The following is a 14,304-nucleotide window of genomic DNA, read 5'->3' on the forward strand; positions in this document are numbered from 1 at the left end:
ACTGCCAGATCATACCCTTTCAGATGCATTTATTTAATTTGTTCAGATCCTGACCATACATCTTTCAGACCCGCGATTTTGGCCATAACGTTTTGCTTTACGGTCCAGCTCGATTGCTTGATAGCCCTATACGAAAACGATGACACCGCTTTGACAACACACCTTCAGAACAGGAGACAAACATTACATGAAATCTGTTTGTACTGCACATATAAAGGTTTGGCCAGGCATTGTAATTCTCTCTCACTCACGCGAGAAGTAGCTTATCCGATGTCCAACTTTTCCGAGATAAGATGAGTCGCAAAATTCTCCGTCTCCACAAATAGCGTGAGAATGATTTTCCGGATAAAATTCATTTGACTTTTTCCTTCTCACCGGAGAAGGTGATAAAATTTTAATTTCGTGGAAATCAATTAAAACTGCAAAAAATACACTTAATTACAAAGAAAAGCGGCAAAGAAGTATGATAGACTTGTTTTATCGTGTTTTGGAATAACGACAGCAAAGCAGGGAACACAAGAAGGATACCGTGATAAACTCATTCTCTCATTCTCCGGCTGTTTTATTTATCCGGAGAAATAACACGTTGATTTTATCCGGAGAAGTTGTGTGAGTGCCAATAACTTTTCGTGTGAAAATGTGAGTTTTTATTGTCGCAGTAGCAAACTATCCGGGCGCATTTACTCATATGAGCGATAAATGCAATGCCTGGGTTTGGCCATTGTCATCATACTCGGGTTTTCATTTCTTTTGTGCAGAATTAATTCTCTATTTTTCCATCGCGTGACAATTTATGAAAACATTAGTTTTTTTTTCAAAATTTTTGCATTTCATTGCAAGCAAATTGCAGTCAAAAAATTACAGAACCGGTCACAAAAAGCACTATACTGGAAAAGAAGACTCATAACGATTCTACATTCGTAGAGTTTCAAATGTTTCTAACTTGGATTTTTTTCTAATTTTTAACCTTCCCTAGGTGTTGGGGTCAATATGACCCAAAATGAACTTTCAAAATGCGCTAACTTTTTTAGTTTTGCACCTAGTTTTGTCGGGAATTCCTGAAGGGCTGTACAAAAAAAGTTACGAATAAGGTGTTAACGGGTCATATTGACCCCGATTTCGAACTTAGTTTTAAGGCACATTTTCAGCCAAATCTACTTGAACTTGTACCCAAATTGTTTGTTGAAGTTTCAATTATCAGTTTCTGGTGAATATAACTGTTTTTGACCAGGTTGGCCAGTGGGAATCGGTGCCGAATGGGGTCATGTTTGGCATAAAAAGATGTATACAGAACCGTCATCGTAAATCACCGGTTTATTGACAGAATACTAATAATAAATGCAAATAAAACAAAAATGAGAATGTATATATTAAATTTGTACATGATACGACCGATATGGGATGTTCCGGATTACAATTCCGATGCCGATTCCGGCAGTATAATAGTATTTCATATTTAATTAAGTTTTGTTTTTTTTTGTGTTTCGAATTCATCTCGTCAGTAACTAGCACCATCTTGGTGTCTAGTTAGACGATGTATCGAAACTAGTACCCAAATTAGCACTAGTTAGGTTCAAGAAACCAAACGCCTGGTATTTTATTGCAGTATTTCATATATTATTGAACAAGCGACAAAGTGATCAATCATTGAAACTGAGTTTTGTAATATTCTTGAAAACTTATATAAAATCCCATCCAAAATGATAGTGATACTCTGATTCAAATACTTACTCTGGATTATACGTGAAAATTATTCGGAAGTTCCGGAACAACCATTAAACTGGCTAATTTATGAATCTAGAATTCTGAAGTTTTTGTCGAAAACATTTGTTCACATTGCATACGCATAAATTCGTAGTTCCGAGTGAAAAATTGACTATTGTTCACATAGTGACCATCCAGAAGATCCGGAACATTTGCTAAACTGGTCCATTCATAAAATTGGACCTTAGGTCTTAGGTGTTCTGTTTTCATTAGAATGAGTTCGTATTTATGAGCTACACATGTTCTTCACGAACCTTGTCCTAGAGCTCTGAGGTATTTTCGAAAACACTGAAACCTCCATTTACTTACTCTTCTAAATAAATAAATAAATAAATAAACAATTACTAATAAAAGTTGGGTACTTTCGGAATGGGGTTAACGAGTATATAACGGAAATCGATGTCGTATGTCATTTTGAAATCCAAGATGGCGGCTTCCGGTATAGATGAATCAGCAATATGGGTATTTTCGGAACGGGGTTGACGAGTACATGATGAAAATGATGTTTGGAACATATTGTAAGGATTAACAAGAATATTGCTCAACCGGAAATCGCCATATTGGGTTTCAAAATGGTTCCAACTTCCATTTCCATCATCTACTCGTCAAGCCCGTTCCAAAAATACTCATACATAATAATTATTGAAATTTTGTGACAAAATCCCGAGGTGATAAAGCACGTAATATTCTAATATAGGGTAGCCTAGCTTCGCTCTATTCCTAAATATATTCGCTTTACCTCTTTGATGCTGTTTGTTAGAAAAGTTTCTGTCATATTTGTTCATCTCGTTGTCTAAAATAGTCATAAAATAGTAACATTTTAGACAATGAGATGAACAAATCTGGCAACTGGCAACTCTGGCTGTGTGTGGTTCTGAACGAGAGTGTTATATATTAGCCTGATGCCATCTATATCCATATCAGGTACAATAGTATTGCAGTGAAACGCACAAATCAAATCTATATATTCTTGAGCTTTAGATAGAGATAGATACATTATACATCACCCAACATCGAAACGAAATGTTGAAAGTATTAACAAAATCGAAGATGATCGGACACGTTTAAACCGGGAGGGAGAGCTTGTCAAAGGTGTTATAAAATACTAGACTGGGGAAAACTTTAATTTAATCGGTTATCTAAAATTACTATTTCAAAGATTCCTCGAAATATCAAATAGTCAAATGTTGGAATACAATATAGAGCATTTACTGTATATTGGTTTTGTTTCCACAACTGCACCAACAGATTAAGGACCGATTTCTACCCCCTCGCTTAACTTTTAAACCAGGTTCACCAGTATGTTTAAACCTGGCTTAAGGTTCAGGCCGAGCCAACCAGCCAGGTGTCGAGATCTGTTCGGCGATTCCGGTGGAGCAGTGTGTGTATGAGCTAAATATGATAGGAAAGCATAGGATTATTATTGATATCAGAACTCTGGAATGAGTGTCTATTGGAATGTTTTCAGGCAGGTATTTGATATTGATGTTATTAAACAACTGTATTTTTAAATTATGTAGGACATCGAACAAGACTTATTTTTTTGTTTTAGGTTGAAAATCTCAAAATGTGAACTTCAGAATGATTTGAAGAACGTAGAATACGCACCTAGATATTTTACGCAAGTTTTGTGAATCAGTACAATAAAATCGGTGGTAGAGGCCAATATGAATCCAATATAATTTAAAATTGGAAACTTCTCGACGTTTTATTAACGTAAAATAAATTGTTAGTAGAACAAAACGTAATGAAATAAGTGGATGAGTCATCATATATGTGTATCAAGGCGTTATCGTGCAGTTTACAACCTATTTTGTACATATACGATTCTGTATGACACATGAAAATATTATGCGCATTTTTATGCCAATGTTTTGATGACATTACTGCACTTGGCCTGAAATTATTGTTATCAGAAGCTTTAAAACATTTAAATAAACGAATTCGAATATTACCCCACATTTTTTTTCAGAATTCTTCAATTTACTTGTTTAACAGAATTCTGACAGAGAACCCGTCATATATTATAAAACAAGCCCTAAAAAATTGAAATCGAGACGGTTCAATAAGTTAACCCAGAGAAACTCAAAAATTCCCATTCTGCAAAAAGTTGAATAACTTTCACAATTTCCGTCCGATTTAAACTAATAAGTGTTTATTTTTTTGGTTATTAGCAGGCTTTAATATACCCATAAAATATAATTCTTTGAATTGCTTCATCTTGCCCAAAATATTGACCAATTGCTCATTTTTCAAATTAAGAAATAGTTCAATAAACTCGTAAATAACGTCAGAATCAGTAGTCGCACTAAAACAAAACAAATCGAAAATGCATTCAATTACTTTTAATTCAACATAATAATATTTCATATCGATGCACTACAAACAAAGATATTTGGAATTTACTGAACGTACGTTTTATCTTGGAGGTGAAATTATTTTTTTTACTGTAACTCGAAAATTGTTCTACTCTAAATTTTTTGGACTTTATTTCCGGATTCAGCACACAGTTTTACATTGAAAATAACCACCAGCTTATTTAGATCAGAAATGCTGTAAATTAGTGTAACTATTATTGTAATTTTGAATTAAATCAGTCAGCATCATTAAATTTTTAACTTCAATCCAATTTTTTTTGTTGAGTGGGGCTGGTGTTGAACCCCAAAGCCTCCTCTTGGCTACACCGCTGCTTGGAGTTATTTATTTCGCTTTTCATTTTCCGAGATATGTTTCAGATCGATCCGCGGGTCATTAGTTAGAAAATTTGTAGACAGAAGGTTGAAAATTTCAAAATCGAATTTGTATTTTTGATGCCAAATGACTGAAACGTTGAGATTTGATGAAATCTCGAAGAAATTTTTTTGACAAAAATTGACTTTTTTGGACTTTGACACATTTTTGCCTTTCTCATGTAGAAAGGTTATGCAATCACTCTAAAAATCGTCAACCTAATCCCGACCTCCAATTTTTTACCTATAAAGGCTTAGGTAGGAGTATGCAATGATGGGTTGTTACTTTAAAATTAAAACTAGTTTAAAATTTCTTAACGAGTCTAAAATTTTCGGCAGGGTCCGGACCCTCCGGATCTTTCTCCTTGATCCGCCGCTGGTTTCGAGTGATGTTTCGGTGTCGACACATAGTATCTCAAGATCTTGGCTGTCGATCTATTATATGTATGTGCAAATCGTACTGTACATGTAATATACATTTCCATCATTGTATTGAACATAACCAGCCATGAAATCATAGGCGTGCGCAGACTTTTCCATTATGGGGGGCTAACGGCTTAAAAACATTCAGTTATGTTGAACCTCCATTTTCAGGTAGATTTCTGGTAAAGGTTCGATTGCAAAACAGTTATTTTATTTTGTTATTGAATTATATATTGGACGGAACTTTTTGAAACACATGTCAGAATGGAATATTCGATGTATGGCTCACTCTACTTCGTACCACAACGATGATCTCGAATGTGGATTTTTTGAGAAAGTCCGTTACGATTCATACCATATCCGTAGTTCCAATTTACAAATAAATTTGAAGTCATGAACTGTTGCTCTATTTTAAAATTATTGGTATCATAATGAGGATATTTTTTATTTATGCGAAAAGCTTTATTTTTACGGTGGCTAAAACACGTTGTATTCTTAAATTTTTTTAGGGAAACATTCACAATTAATTTTGAAATTTTGTCGTAAGCTTGCTATTATAATCACGAACAACATTCCAAAATTGAAGATTGGTCTGTGATTTGGTTCACGAGATATCATGTTCACTGGAAACGATATCAAAATATTGGCGTTCAAGCACAAAAGCTGCAGTTTCAAGATTTTTCAATAAAAAATCATGTTTTTTTGCAGGCGCATTAAAAAATGTACTATTTGATATTCTAAAAATGATGTTAGTTAAATACAAATGACTAGTGTAATAAGAAAGGCCATATCACACTGTTAGGTAGATACAATCAATTTTTTAAGTGAACTTCGGATTCAGCTACCCAAAATTTACTAAAACCCACTAAATATGCATTGTGGGTTTTTGTGGTTTTCATTCGTCTCGAATGAAAATTTGAGCTTTGGGTTTGATACGTGCATTTAATTTCTGAACAAGCTGCTGATCAACACCTCTGGCTGTTTTTTCCAGTATCTGGTCATTGAATTAGCATCCTTAGCCATGTTTCAATTTTTTTTATATTTATGGGATGTATAGATTTGGATTGGGTGGAATACCGGGCAGTTTGCGGAGTTCATCCTATTCTCAAGGACGTTGACGTTGCGCATTCTTACTGTAGTAGCTACTCGCCAAATCTGGCAAAAACTTGGGAGTGACCTAATTAATCACTAGATGTTTTTAAGGCTATCGTAGGCTATCGTTTTTAAGGCTATCGTATAACTCGGTTCATATTGTAGGTTGTGATGAAAATCGGAGTCTTACGGCCATAACTGCAAATTTACTGCCAGATCATACCCTTTCAGATGCATTTATTTAATTTGTTCAGATCCTGACCATACATCTTTCAGACCCGCGATTTTGGCCATAACGTTTTGCTTTACGGTCCAGCTCGATTGCTTGATAGCCCTATACGAAAACGATGACACCGCTTCGACAACACACCTTCAGAACAGGAGACAAACATTACATGAAATCTGTTTGTACTGCACATATAAAGGTTTGGCCAGGCATTGTAATTCTCTCTCACTCACGCGAGAAGTAGCTTATCCGATGTCCAACTTTTCCGAGATAAGATGAGTCGCAAAATTCTCCGTCTCCACAAATAGCGTGAGAATGATTTTCCGGATAAAATTTATTTGACTTTTTCCTTCTCACCGGAGAAGGTGATAAAATTTTAATTTCGTGGAAATCAATTAAAACTGCAAAAAATACACTTAATTACAAAGAAAAGCGGCAAAGAAGTATGATAGACTTGTTTTATCGTGTTTTGGAATAACGACAGCAAAGCAGGGAACACAAGAAGGATACCGTGATAAACTCATTCTCTCATTCTCCGACTGTTTTATTTATCCGGAGAAATAACACGTTGATTTTATCCGGAGAAGTTGTGTGAGTGCCAATAACTTTTCGTGTGAAAATGTGAGTTTTTATTGTCGCAGTAGCAAACTATCCGGGCGCATTTACTCATATGAGCGATAAATGCAATGCCTGGGTTTGGCCATTGTCATCATACTCGGGTTTTCATTTCTTTTGTGCAGAATTAATTCTCTATTTTTCCATCGCGTGACAATTTATGAAAACATTAGTTTTTTTTTCAAAATTTTTGCATTTCATTGCAAGCAAATTGCAGTCAAAAAATTACAGAACCGGTCACAAAAAGCACTATACTGGAAAAGAAGACTCATAACGATTCTACATTCGTAGAGTTTCAAATGTTTCTAACTTGGATTTTTTTTCTAATTTTTAACCTTCCCTAGGTGTTGGGGTCAATATGACCCAAAATGAACTTTCAAAATGCGCTAACTTTTTTAGTTTTGCACCTAGTTTTGTCGGGAATTCCTGAAGGGCTGTACAAAAAAAGTTACGAATAAGGTGTTAACGGGTCATATTGACCCCGATTTCGAACTTAGTTTTAAGGCACATTTTCAGCCAAATCTACTTGAACTTGTACCCAAATTGTTTGTTGAAGTTTCAATTATCAGTTTCTGGTGAATATAACTGTTTTTGACCAGGTTGGCCAGTGGGAATCGGTGCCGAATGGGGTCATGTTTGGCATAAAAAGATGTATACAGAACCGTCATCGCAAATCACCGGTTTATTGACAGAATACTAATAATAAATGCAAATAAAACAAAAATGAGAATGTATATATTAAATTTGTACATGATACGACCGATATGGGATGTTCCGGATTACAATTCCGATGCCGATTCCGGCAGTATAATAGTATTTCATATTTAATTAAGTTTTGTTTTTTTTGTGTTTCGAATTCATCTCGTCAGTAACTAGCACCATCTTGGTGTCTAGTTAGACGATGTATCGAAACTAGTACCCAAATTAGCACTAGTTAGGTTCAAGAAACCAAACGCCTGGTATTTTATTGCAGTATTTCATATATTATTGAACAAGCGACAAAGTGATCAATCATTGAAACTGAGTTTTGTAATATTCTTGAAAACTTATATAAAATCCCATCCAAAATGATAGTGATACTCTGATTCAAATACTTACTCTGGATTATACGTGAAAATTATTCGGAAGTTCCGGAACAACCATTAAACTGGCTAATTTATGAATCTAGAATTCTGAAGTTTTTGTCGAAAACATTTGTTCACATTGCATACGCATAAATTCGTAGTTCCGAGTGAAAAATTGACTATTGTTCACATAGTGACCATCCAGAAGATCCGGAACATTTGCTAAACTGGTCCATTCATAAAATTGGACCTTAGGTCTTAGGTGTTCTGTTTTCATTAGAATGAGTTCGTATTTATGAGCTACACATGTTCTTCACGAACCTTGTCCTAGAGCTCTGAGGTATTTTCGAAAACACTGAAACCTCCATTTACTTACTCTTATAAATAAATAAATAAATAAATAAACAATTACTAATAAAAGTTGGGTACTTTCGGAATGGGGTTAACGAGTATATAACGGAAATCGATGTCGTATGTCATTTTGAAATCCAAGATGGCGGCTTCCGGTATAGATGAATCAGCAATATGGGTATTTTCGGAACGGGGTTGACGAGTACATGATGAAAATGATGTTTGGAACATATTGTAAGGATTAACAAGAATATTGCTCAACCGGAAATCGCCATATTGGGTTTCAAAATGGTTCCAACTTCCATTTCCATCATCTACTCGTCAAGCCCGTTCCAAAAATACTCATACATAATAATTATTGAAATTTTGTGACAAAATCCCGAGGTGATAAAGCACGTAATATTCTAATATAGGGTAGCCTAGCTTCGCTCTATTCCTAAATATATTCGCTTTACCTCTTTGATGCTGTTTGTTAGAAAAGTTTCTGTCATATTTGTTCATCTCGTTGTCTAAAATAGTCATAAAATAGTAACATTTTAGACAATGAGATGAACAAATCTGGCAACTGGCAACTCTGGCTGTGTGTGGTTCTGAACGAGAGTGTTATATATTAGCCTGATGCCATCTATATCCATATCAGGTACAATAGTATTGCAGTGAAACGCACAAATCAAATCTATATATTCTTGAGCTTTAGATAGAGATAGATACATTATACATCACCCAACATCGAAACGAAATGTTGAAAGTATTAACAAAATCGAAGATGATCGGACACGTTTAAACCGGGAGGGAGAGCTTGTCAAAGGTGTTATAAAATACTAGACTGGGGAAAACTTTAATTTAATCGGTTATCTAAAATTACTATTTCAAAGATTCCTCGAAATATCAAATAGTCAAATGTTGGAATACAATATAGAGCATTTACTGTATATTGGTTTTGTTTCCACAACTGCACCAACAGATTAAGGACCGATTTCTACCCCCTCGCTTAACTTTTAAACCAGGTTCACCAGTATGTTTAAACCTGGCTTAAGGTTCAGGCCGAGCCAACCAGCCAGGTGTCGAGATCTGTTCGGCGATTACGGTGGAGCAGTGTGTGTATGAGCTAAATATGATAGGAAAGCATAGGATTATTATTGATATCAGAACTCTGGAATGAGTGTCTATTGGAATGTTTTCAGGCAGGTATTTGATATTGATGTTATTAAACAACTGTATTTTTAAATTATGTAGGACATCGAACAAGACTTATTTTTTTGTTTTAGGTTGAAAATCTCAAAATGTGAACTTCAGAATGATTTGAAGAACGTAGAATACGCACCTAGATATTTTACGCAAGTTTTGTGAATCAGTACAATAAAATCGGTGGTAGAGGCCAATATGAATCCAATATAATTTCAAATTGGAAACTTCTCGACGTTTTATTAACGTAAAATAAATTGTTAGTAGAACAAAACGTAATGAAATAAGTGGATGAGTCATCATATATGTGTATCAAGGCGTTATCGTGCAGTTTACAACCTATTTTGTACATATACGATTCTGTATGACACATGAAAATATTATGCGCATTTTTATGCCAATGTTTTGATGACATTACTGCACTTGGCCTGAAATTATTGTTATCAGAAGCTTTAAAACATTTAAATAAACGAATTCGAATATTACCCCACATTTTTTTTCAGAATTCTTCAATTTACTTGTTTAACAGAATTCTGACAGAGAACCCGTCATATATTATAAAACAAGCCCTAAAAAATTGAAATCGAGACGGTTCAATAAGTTAACCCAGAGAAACTCAAAAATTCCCATTCTGCAAAAAGTTGAATAACTTTCACAATTTCCGTCCGATTTAAACTAATAAGTGTTTATTTTTTTGGTTATTAGCAGGCTTTAATATACCCATAAAATATAATTCTTTGAATTGCTTCATCTTGCCCAAAATATTGACCAATTGCTCATTTTTCAAATTAAGAAATAGTTCAATAAACTCGTAAATAACGTCAGAATCAGTAGTCGCACTAAAACAAAACAAATCGAAAATGCATTCAATTACTTTTAATTCAACATAATAATATTTCATATCGATGCACTACAAACAAAGATATTTGGAATTTACTGAACGTACGTTTTATCTTGGAGGTGAAATTTTTTTTTTTACTGTAACTCGAAAATTGTTCTACTCTAAATTTTTTGGACTTTATTTCCGGATTCAGCACACAGTTTTACATTGAAAATAACCACCAGCTTATTTAGATCAGAAATGCTGTAAATTAGTGTAACTATTATTGTAATTTTGAATTAAATCAGTCAGCATCATTAAATTTTTAACTTCAATCCAATTTTTTTTGTTGAGTGGGGCTGGTGTTGAACCCCAAAGCCTCCTCTTGGCTACACCGCTGCTTGGAGTTATTTATTTCGCTTTTCATTTTCCGAGATATGTTTCAGATCGATCCGCGGGTCATTAGTTAGAAAATTTGTAGACAGAAGGTTGAAAATTTCAAAATCGAATTTGTATTTTTGATGCCAAATGACTGAAACGTTGAGATTTGATGAAATCTCGAAGAAATTTTTTTGACAAAAATTGACTTTTTTGGACTTTGACACATTTTTGCCTTTCTCATGTAGAAAGGTTATGCAATCACTCTAAAAATCGTCAACCTAATCCCGACCTCCAATTTTTTACCTATAAAGGCTTAGGTAGGAGTATGCAATGATGGGTTGTTACTTTAAAATTAAAACTAGTTTAAAATTTCTTAACGAGTCTAAAATTTTCGGCAGGGTCCGGACCCTCCGGATCTTTCTCCTTGATCCGCCGCTGGTTTCGAGTGATGTTTCGGTGTCGACACATAGTATCTCAAGATCTTGGCTGTCGATCTATTATATGTATGTGCAAATCGTACTGTACATGTAATATACATTTCCATCATTGTATTGAACATAACCAGCCATGAAATCATAGGCGTGCGCAGCCTTTTCCATTATGGGGGGCTAACGGCTTAAAAACATTCAGTTATGTTGAACCTCCATTTTCAGGTAGATTTCTGGTAAAGGTTCGATTGCAAAACAGTTATTTTATTTTGTTATTGAATTATATATTGGACGGAACTTTTTGAAACACATGTCAGAATGGAATATTCGATGTATGGCTCACTCTACTTCGTACCACAACGATGATCTCGAATGTGGATTTTTTGAGAAAGTCCGTTACGATTCATACCATATCCGTAGTTCCAATTTACAAATAAATTTGAAGTCATGAACTGTTGCTCTATTTTAAAATTATTGGTATCATAATGAGGATATTTTTTATTTATGCGAAAAGCTTTATTTTTACGGTGGCTAAAACACGTTGTATTCTTAAATTTTTTTAGGGAAACATTCACAATTAATTTTGAAATTTTGTCGTAAGCTTGCTATTATAATCACGAACAACATTCCAAAATTGAAGATTGGTCTGTGATTTGGTTCACGAGATATCATGTTCACTGGAAACGATATCAAAATATTGACGTTCAAGCACAAAAGCTGCAGTTTCAAGATTTTTCAATAAAAAATCATGTTTTTTTGCAGGCGCATTAAAAAATGTACTATTTGATATTCTAAAAATGATGTTAGTTAAATACAAATGACTAGTGTAATAAGAAAGGCCATATCACACTGTTAGGTAGATACAATCAATTTTTTAAGTGAACTTCGGATTCAGCTACCCAAAATTTACTAAAACCCACTAAATATGCATTGTGGGTTTTTGTGGTTTTCATTCGTCTCGAATGAAAATTTGAGCTTTGGGTTTGATACGTGCATTTAATTTCTGAACAAGCTGCTGATCAACACCTCTGGCTGTTTTTTCCAGTATCTGGTCATTGAATTAGCATCCTTAGCCATGTTTCAATTTTTTTTATATTTATGGGATGTATAGATTTGGATTGGGTGGAATACCGGGCAGTTTGCGGAGTTCATCCTATTCTCAAGGACGTTGACGTTGCGCATTCTTACTGTAGTAGCTACTCGCCAAATCTGGCAAAAACTTGGGAGTGACCTAATTAATCACTAGATGTTTTTAAGGCTATCGTAGGCTATCGTTTTTAAGGCTATCGTATAACTCGGTTCATATTGTAGGTTGTGATGAAAATCGGAGTCTTACGGCCATAACTGCAAATTTACTGCCAGATCATACCCTTTCAGATGCATTTATTTAATTTGTTCAGATCCTGACCATACATCTTTCAAACCCGCGATTTTGGCCATAACGTTTTGCTTTACGGTCCAGCTCGATTGCTTGATAGCCCTATACGAAAACGATGACACCGCTTCGACAACACACCTTCAGAACAGGAGACAAACATTACATGAAATCTGTTTGTACTGCACATATAAAGGTTTGGCCAGGCATTGTAATTCTCTCTCACTCACGCGAGAAGTAGCTTATCCGATGTCCAACTTTTCCGAGATAAGATGAGTCGCAAAATTCTCCGTCTCCACAAATAGCGTGAGAATGATTTTCCGGATAAAATTTATTTGACTTTTTCCTTCTCACCGGAGAAGGTGATAAAATTTTAATTTCGTGGAAATCAATTAAAACTGCAAAAAATACACTTAATTACAAAGAAAAGCGGCAAAGAAGTATGATAGACTTGTTTTATCGTGTTTTGGAATAACGACAGCAAAGCAGGGAACACAAGAAGGATACCGTGATAAACTCATTCTCTCATTCTCCGGCTGTTTTATTTATCCGGAGAAATAACACGTTGATTTTATCCGGAGAAGTTGTGTGAGTGCCAATAACTTTTCGTGTGAAAATGTGAGTTTTTATTGTCGCAGTAGCAAACTATCCGGGCGCATTTACTCATATGAGCGATAAATGCAATGCCTGGGTTTGGCCATTGTCATCATACTCGGGTTTTCATTTCTTTTGTGCAGAATTAATTCTCTATTTTTCCATCGCGTGACAATTTATGAAAACATTAGTTTTTTTTCAAAATTTTTGCATTTCATTGCAAGCAAATTGCAGTCAAAAAATTACAGAACCGGTCACAAAAAGCACTATACTGGAAAAGAAGACTCATAACGATTCTACATTCGTAGAGTTTCAAATGTTTCTAACTTGGATTTTTTTTCTAATTTTTAACCTTCCCTAGGTGTTGGGGTCAATATGACCCAAAATGAACTTTCAAAATGCGCTAACTTTTTTAGTTTTGCACCTAGTTTTGTCGGGAATTCCTGAAGGGCTGTACAAAAAAAGTTACGAATAAGGTGTTAACGGGTCATATTGACCCCGATTTCGAACTTAGTTTTAAGGCACATTTTCAGCCAAATCTACTTGAACTTGTACCCAAATTGTTTGTTGAAGTTTCAATTATCAGTTTCTGGTGAATATAACTGTTTTTGACCAGGTTGGCCAGTGGGAATCGGTGCCGAATGGGGTCATGTTTGGCATAAAAAGATGTATACAGAACCGTCATCGTAAATCACCGGTTTATTGACAGAATACTAATAATAAATGCAAATAAAACAAAAATGAGAATGTATATATTAAATTTGTACATGATACGACCGATATGGGATGTTCCGGATTACAATTCCGATGCCGATTCCGGCAGTATAATAGTATTTCATATTTAATTAAGTTTTGTTTTTTTTTGTGTTTCGAATTCATCTCGTCAGTAACTAGCACCATCTTGGTGTCTAGTTAGACGATGTATCGAAACTAGTACTCAAATTAGCACTAGTTAGGTTCAAGAAACCAAACGCCTGGTATTTTATTGCAGTATTTCATATATTATTGAACAAGCGACAAAGTGATCAATCATTGAAACTGAGTTTTGTAATATTCTTGAAAACTTATATAAAATCCCATCCAAAATGATAGTGATACTCTGATTCAAATACTTACTCTGGATTATACGTGAAAATTATTCGGAAGTTCCGGAACAACCATTAAACTGGCTAATTTATGAATCTAGAATTCTGAAGTTTTTGTCGAAAACATTTGTTCACATTGCATACGCATAAATTCGTAGTTCCGAGTGAAAAA

Source organism: Topomyia yanbarensis, chromosome 2, assembly GCF_030247195.1.
Source record: "Topomyia yanbarensis strain Yona2022 chromosome 2, ASM3024719v1, whole genome shotgun sequence".
NCBI classification, from domain to species: Eukaryota; Metazoa; Arthropoda; class Insecta; order Diptera; family Culicidae; genus Topomyia; species Topomyia yanbarensis.